Raw genomic sequence first — 7,671 nt, 5'->3', positions numbered from 1 at the left:
TTTCCTTAATGGGGTTTTTATCCTTCAACTTTTTTGTTGTTGTTGTTGTTAACTTGTTAGTTTTAGTTTCTTCAATTATTATTATTTAATGTTTGGTTAAGGAGTGCAATCTCTAACTACCAGTTGGTATGTAGACCTAAAATTAAACCTGCCTTAGCTTCTTTTTCTTATCTTTTAGTATATTTTTATTTCTAAGTTTCTGTTATGTTCCTCTCATCTTAAGCATGTATAGAAGGTATGTTTTGTTGCAATATCCACTATACATAACTTCCCTAAGATGTTTACGAGAGATAAAGATAATAATCTCGAGATATAATTTAGGGTTTATATTTGATTTGGGATTGTTCAGCATATCGTTATTAAGTTGAGATATATCATAAGTGTAACTATAAGCTAATTACATCATTTAATTAGTTTGGAATATAATAATTCTGAAATTAAGTAATACTCGTAATCAAACTTACAACAAAATAATCTCATATTTTAACTCAAAAATATCTGTACTATAAGATATTTCAATTCCCACCATCGTACCAAACGACCCCTTAATTTTAACCATGAGGGGCCAAAGTTTTTTAAGTTTAATACATATATAAACACGGATCAACAAGTTGAAATATTATTAAAGAGTTGATCGATACTCATTATATATGAAAGAGCTTTCATGTTCACGAGATTTGAACTTGAGATTTTTAATTAACGGTGGAGCAATCTCACTTATAAGAAGCCTTGCTACTAATCAGAGTATTAAATAAAAGTCCTATTTGTGAAATTTATTTATTATTATTTGTGTACTACTGAAGTCATATTAATTTTTTCTTGTACTATTTGAAATTCATGCCAAGTCAAAACGGGATTAAAGAAGATCCTTTTTCAATCAATGAGTCATTATTAGTACTACAGTAATTTTACTGTCACTCTTTTTCTTCCATAATAAGACAATAAATCAAGAACTCCAAGGTGTGTAAAATTAGATAATATCACATTTAATTGAACTTTAAGATATTTGTTACATATTTTTCTCGAATATTAAGTAGCAAAGGGCGGCTTCAACTAAAATTAGTTAACTGGATAATTAATTACGTGATCTAGAGACCCATTATAGCATCTTGCTGGTTGCTACTTTATCTAGCTCCATCATTTTGATTCAGATAATATTGTACTTTTGTTACTTTTTGTACATGGAAATATCATGTATTAATATGTGTTCGAGCTACTCTTAAAATTTGACAGTATATAATATGAGTACAACTCAAGTTTTTGATTTTGTTGGTTACGCCAAACACAACTCAATTAACATCTTCTATATACTAAGTACGTGTTAAGGATCTAATAATGATAAGTAATTTGGTAACATGTTAAATTGATGCTCCACTAATTTGCTATTACGATAATGTAAAAAAAAACTTTAGATTATCATTGGATATATAACTTAAATCCACTGATTAATTCCATCTCTACCAGACTACCACAATATGACGTAGTAGAAAAAAACAAATGCATATTGTCAATTGAAGCACACCATCTGTACGTATCTATTGATATAAAGGTTTAAAACAAGCAATTAATTAAATGAATTTAGTAGAGTTAGTTGAGTGTTGATACCAAACACCATTATATAAATTCATGCACCTTAATTAAGATATGCCTAAAGGCCGGCATTTTAGCTTATTATAAATTCAAATAAAAACATTAAATAAAACCACTATGACTTTGTCTTGAATATTTCTGTTAAATTATTGATATGATTGTCGGTTTTTCAACTAAAACGGGATTATAAGTATGTAAAAAATTTAAAACATGGCCACCTTAACATGAATACTCATAACTTAACCAAATTGATTAAACACGTGGCGGCAATCAATTGGAAATAGTGTTTTTGATTACCTACTTGGGGGAGTTTGTCTCATTTAATTAGAAGTAATTAATATTTTCGATTTCAAACTTCTTGGTGAGATATTGGGACCCGTTAGAAGACTACTATATATGTAGGTGAATTCGTGTTATGTTGAAGGCAAGTACTATGCAGGCTGCTCGGTTGATGTGTATAATTGAGGGCCAATTTGCGTCAGTTTGGACCGTTTGGTACGGAGTATTAGAAAAAATAGTTCATGTATTATGTATGATATTATTTAGTGTTATATTTGGTAGGAATTTTGGGTTTATGTATAATTAATTCATGAATTAGTTATAATTTATACGTCCTACATGGTATTATAGGATGTATAACTAGTATCTTCTATTCGGTAGTATTAGTGATACATAAATATCATGAGATTAATCTATATAAAGACAAAAATAACCCTCAAATCCTTTTAAGTTTTAACCATTTTGTTTACTTTCTTGATTTTATGCATGTTTATATTTGTACTTAGTAATTTAAATAAATTAGCTTACAAATTTTATTATTTAGAGAGTTGTTTATTCCTAAAATAAATCCAATCACATCTTAATTCAATATTTGAAATGTGAGTTGTTTAACATTTAAAAATTGAAAAGTCAAATATACCACCACAAAACGTTGTGATCTTAATGAATGTATTATTTGTTGATATATATATGTGTGTGATTTTCTAATTATTTGTATTTTAAACAATTTCTAAAATTGCATACATATTAAAATTACAACTTGCAATTTTTATGTGTAAATGTACATGGCTTATTCGATTTTACTATTGTTTACCGTCTTTTCGGTTTTAAAAGTAGATGGTCTATCTTTTTTAAATTAAAAATTGACGTTTTGCGATTGATCAATTTATTAAGATGACAATTATTTATCCAGAAATAATATTCAAGTCAGAAAATAGCAAACATGACAACAAATTTTTCTTCTATTAGCTAGTTAGAAGGCCATAAAAAATAATATTGTTCGTCAATTATCTATCTTGACTCAATTACATGAAATAGAAAAATTGATAATAATTTGAGGATATATTGAAAAGAGGTTTTTTTTTTTATATAGAGTTTTAATCCAAACACAAAATGAGGTGAAAAATAATGAACCAAACATTTGATAAAATAAAATAAAATTTGCATTAATAATTCATGCACTACTACTCCCTGCATTACTAATCTCTGTGTCCCTAATTCCTGCATTATTAATCATTGTACAAACGACCCCTTAGAGTCAATGGGCTTATTTGAATCCTCTTTGACGAAAATTATATTACTATTTTATATATTTAACAAAATTATTTTTTAGAGGAAATGACACATATATACAACCGATAGTTATAATTAGCAATAAATAGCCCAACAATAATTAGCATTTAATAGACAAATAAAAAATAGCACAAAATGGCCCAAATTAATAAATGACATTTTAATAATCATCACTAAACAACAAAAATAACGGAAACATCAAAAATTATATATACAATACGTAACCACCTAAAAACGTAAATTATGTATTTTTATATGTTTTTTTATTCGTTATGTAACATCCGACAATTTAAAATGAATATGAAGAAGCTTGAATTTGGAAATAGTCAATTTTTTTAAAAATTTAAAATCTGGAAATTTGGCAGTCCAGAATCTGGAAATTGGCTAAGTTCAAAAATCTGGAAATTTGGCTAAGTGTGGAAATCAGTGATTTTTGGCCAACTTTGAGCAGTCGTAACTCCTAGCTCAGGATGATTTAGGAGTAGTTCCAGTTATGGTTTCGAAGCTTGTGGAGTGATCTTTCCAACGCCACCGAGTTTGCTCAATTCCAAGTTCGTATGAGCGAGTTATGCCCTTTGAAAGTTGGGGCAGTTGGCGAGGAGTCCGTCCGAAAATTTAAGGGCATTTTAGTCTTTTCACAAATCATTTCTTTTGAGGTTATATTGTTGTATTAGGCTGATCTTTGGATCATTTTGTCCCATTTTGAAAGAGAAAGAGTTAGGGTTCTTGAGAGTGAAGAAGAGGAGAAGAAGAGAAGAAGGAGAAGAAGAAGAGAAGAAAGAAGAGATCAACAAGATTCGTCAAGATCATTGTGGATTTTCGTCGGGGGTGATCCCTATCAAGGTATGTGAGTTCTTTGTGTGGGTTGATCCTTTCCCCCACTCACCAAGCTCATGTTTATGGTTTGAGAAAAGATTGGATTTGTTGTTGAAGTTGTTAGTTGTTGTTGATGTTGTTAGTTGTGTTGTTGAAGTTATTGTTGGTTGTGGGACAGGATTGGGCTGTGTATTTGAGTTGTGATCTATTGTATGTTGAGAGATTGATGATCCTTAGTGTTGGTTGGTTCATACCCCCACACACCAACTTGTTTTTAATTCCAAGAGAAGATTTATTGGTTGTTGAAGTTGTAGTGGTGTTGTGTTGAAGTTCTTGCTGATTTAGTACAGATTTCTGGCTGTGATTTTTGAGTTGAATCTATTGTATAATAAGGGTCTTTATGGTTCTAAGTGTTGCTGCTGAAACCTTGAGGTTGAGAGGGTTTAGAATTGGAAAGAAACAAGGGGAAAAAGTCGGATTTTTGGGGAAAAAGGGGCTGGGCTGTTGCACCTCTCCTAGTGCCAAGGACACCAATCCTTCCCTTTCATTCACCATTTCTTTTTTCATACATGTTCCTAGGTATTATACCTATGTTTCCTAGTTGTTTCCAACACTCCAAGGTACTTCCAAAAGTCAAGTAAAACTACAAGTCAAGTGAAGTTAGTTTCCAAGTCAAGTGAAGTTAGTTTCCAATTCAAGTGAAGTTAGTTTCCAAGTCAAGTGAAGTCAAGCTTAGAAGTAAGTAAGTCAAAGCAAGTCTTTAAGGTTTTCCAAGAGTCTTCATTGAACGTTTTAACTTCATTCTAAGGCTCAAGTTCCAAGTTAAGTATTGAGTTTCAAGTCAAGTCAAAAGTTAAGAGTTTCATGTTAAGTTAAGAGTTTCACATCAAGCCAAGAGTTCAAGTAAAGTAAAGAGTTTAAAGTTGAGTTCTTTTCTCAAAGTTATTAGGGAACTATGTATTCCCAAAGAAGTTTTAAAGAAATGTTTTTACATTTAAACAAGGTTGGAAACTGAGATTTCCAAAAGAGCCTTCGGGCTAGTTTTTGAGTAATTATCTCATATCAGCAGGAAGAAATATGTTTTAAAAACATAAGAGCCAGTACATTTTTGGGAGTAGTATCGAGCACCGAATTGGGGGAGCGTTCAAAGAACCCACAGCCCCCATAGAACCATGTTAGCCACCATGGGTAGAAAAGGATCATACTTTTTAGATGAATCCTTTTCAGATTAGACTAGTGGATCCATTAGGCAGTTCAGGTCTTATACCTTTGGCCGGGTATAAGATGCTCTGGCAGCGTGAGGTCGATCGCTGTATCATCACTATAGCTCTTATGTGATGGTTGTCGGTTAGAGAAGCTCCCACAGCAGTTATTGTATTTTTCATACACAGAGATTATTGTATTTTTATATACATCAGTTCATTGTATTTCTATATACATTTCAGGCTTATTGTATCTTTGTATACACACAGAGTTTATAGCATGTTTTAAACAGTCTTTCTTTATATCGCACTTGTTTTAAATTGCCTTATATTGAAAGAAGTCAGTCAGGTTGAGTTGAGTTGAGCCAGGTAAGCTATTCAGTTTCTTCCAGATTTCCTTCTAGCCTTTGTTGCTTAGTTTTCCAGCTTGCATACTCGTACATTCCATGTACTGATGCCAGTTGGCCTGCATCGTTTGATGATGCAGATTCAGGTACCCCGGATCAGCATCCTGCACGTCGTTGATCCAGCTGAGCACTCCAGAGTCAGTGGTGAGCCTCCTTGCATTCCGGAGGACTCAATTATTTTGTGTTCTTAGTTTTTGTTTTATTAGGATGTTGCGGGGTCTGTCCCAACATCCATCTCAGTATTTTAGAGGCTTCATAGACAGACAGTCAGTCAGTTAGTTTTGAGTCTCTCATCTATATATATATGTAAATATTCTATTTTGAGATTCGAGTTGCCTTTATGGCCATATTTTATAAGTTAAGTTGTTTTGTAATATTGCATTGCATCGAGTTATTCTATTGAGGTTTCCGCTGAGTTAAGAAAGTCAGGCCAAGGGTTCGCTTGGGGCCAGAAATGGTCTCCGGGTGCCGGTCCCGCCCAGGGTGTAGGCTCGGGGCGTGACACGTTACTTGATAAAAAAAATTCCAATTGTATACTTGATTGTATATAGGTAAAAAAATGGTGTATTCATTCACTTAGTATATTAGTATACAATTATAGCTATGTTATCCCTTCCAGTGTATACATATTAAAAAATCAGTGCATACATATTAAAAAATCAAACACTTCATGTATGCATTGCATTCACGTATACATATTTGTGTATTCATTCCCTCAAAATTTGTATACATTTCAGATTCTTTATTCAGTGTGTAAATGAGGATTGCACATTAAATTTAAAATGCTCAATAACAGACACACAAGTTGAATCGGTTAACAAGAAGAACTTACATGGCTAAAATTTAGAGTTGTGGATGGAGAATCCACAAAATTAGAATGAGAATCTTTTTTTTTTATGAATAATCCTAGGGATAACTTTCTTAAACATGACAATTGATACCTACAATCAATTATTGTTATGGAAGTTTTTGCCTAAATTAGATATATCTTAAATTTCAAAAATTAAAACTCCCAAAAAATTGAACGACAATACAAGAGGGGATCAAACATAGGCTAACAATTAGAGAAATTGACGAGTAGACAACAACAAACCATAAAAAATTTAAAAGCGGAAGAGAAAAAATAGACACTATGAACGAATATTTTTATAGAACTCAAATATGTAAAACTAATAAACAAAAAGTAAATCATCTTTTATTCAAAGTAATGAAGAAGAAGAAGAAAGAATTAATAAAAAAAAAACATAATTCAAAAGAATCATGCGTGTATGGAAAAGAAGATAAAAAATAGGAAGAAAAAAACCACTTCCCAATAAAAAAGGACACCATGCTGCCTACCTTCTAAAATTATTTAATTTAATTAAAAATGAACTTCCCCATACGTGGGCTACTAATTGCAAAATTTAATTTTCAAAAACTTGTTTTTGTCAAAAAAATAAAAGAATGTTATATGCTGCCAATTAGTAAAATTGGATGTCATGTTGTGCCATTTTTTTTAAATTTTTTTTAATGCATATATATTTTTTCATTTGATGTCTAGTTCATGAATTGGAGTCCAACTATTCCAAATTCACTTCGCACAGAGGTCCATTAAGGAGAAGCATTCACCAACAAGGATTTTTCATATACATGGCTTCAACCGGAGACGTGTGATCGAAGGAAGAAAAACCTCATCTCTGTTGCACCTTTATATTGTTGAAATCTTATGCAAATATTAAAGTATTAATTATTCTTATTTCCAAAATCAAACACTTAAACCTTTTATACACTGGCTAGTAGTTGATATATTTAATTAAGTAATGTATGATCATCTCTTATTGAGGAGCTCAAAAAGAATAAAAGATACATATAACACTACAATGTTTGTTCTCATTTAAAGACAATTATGTGAATTAAATTTTTCAACACGAATGTTTATTCTCTTTCTTAGATTTCACAAAATTGAATCATAGGGATATTTTGTTTGTAATTTTTTTTGTTCTTTACTAATAATTATTCTTAATTATTTAGATATAAATAAACTTCGTATTTTCAAAACTAAAACATTTTAATTGTCTTATAAATAAAAGTATTACTTAAAACCA

Source organism: Solanum stenotomum, chromosome 1, assembly GCF_019186545.1.
Source record: "Solanum stenotomum isolate F172 chromosome 1, ASM1918654v1, whole genome shotgun sequence".
Taxonomy (NCBI): domain Eukaryota; kingdom Viridiplantae; phylum Streptophyta; class Magnoliopsida; order Solanales; family Solanaceae; genus Solanum; species Solanum stenotomum.
The sequence above is the reverse complement of the archived record's forward strand: the minus strand, read 5'-3'. Positions refer to the sequence as shown.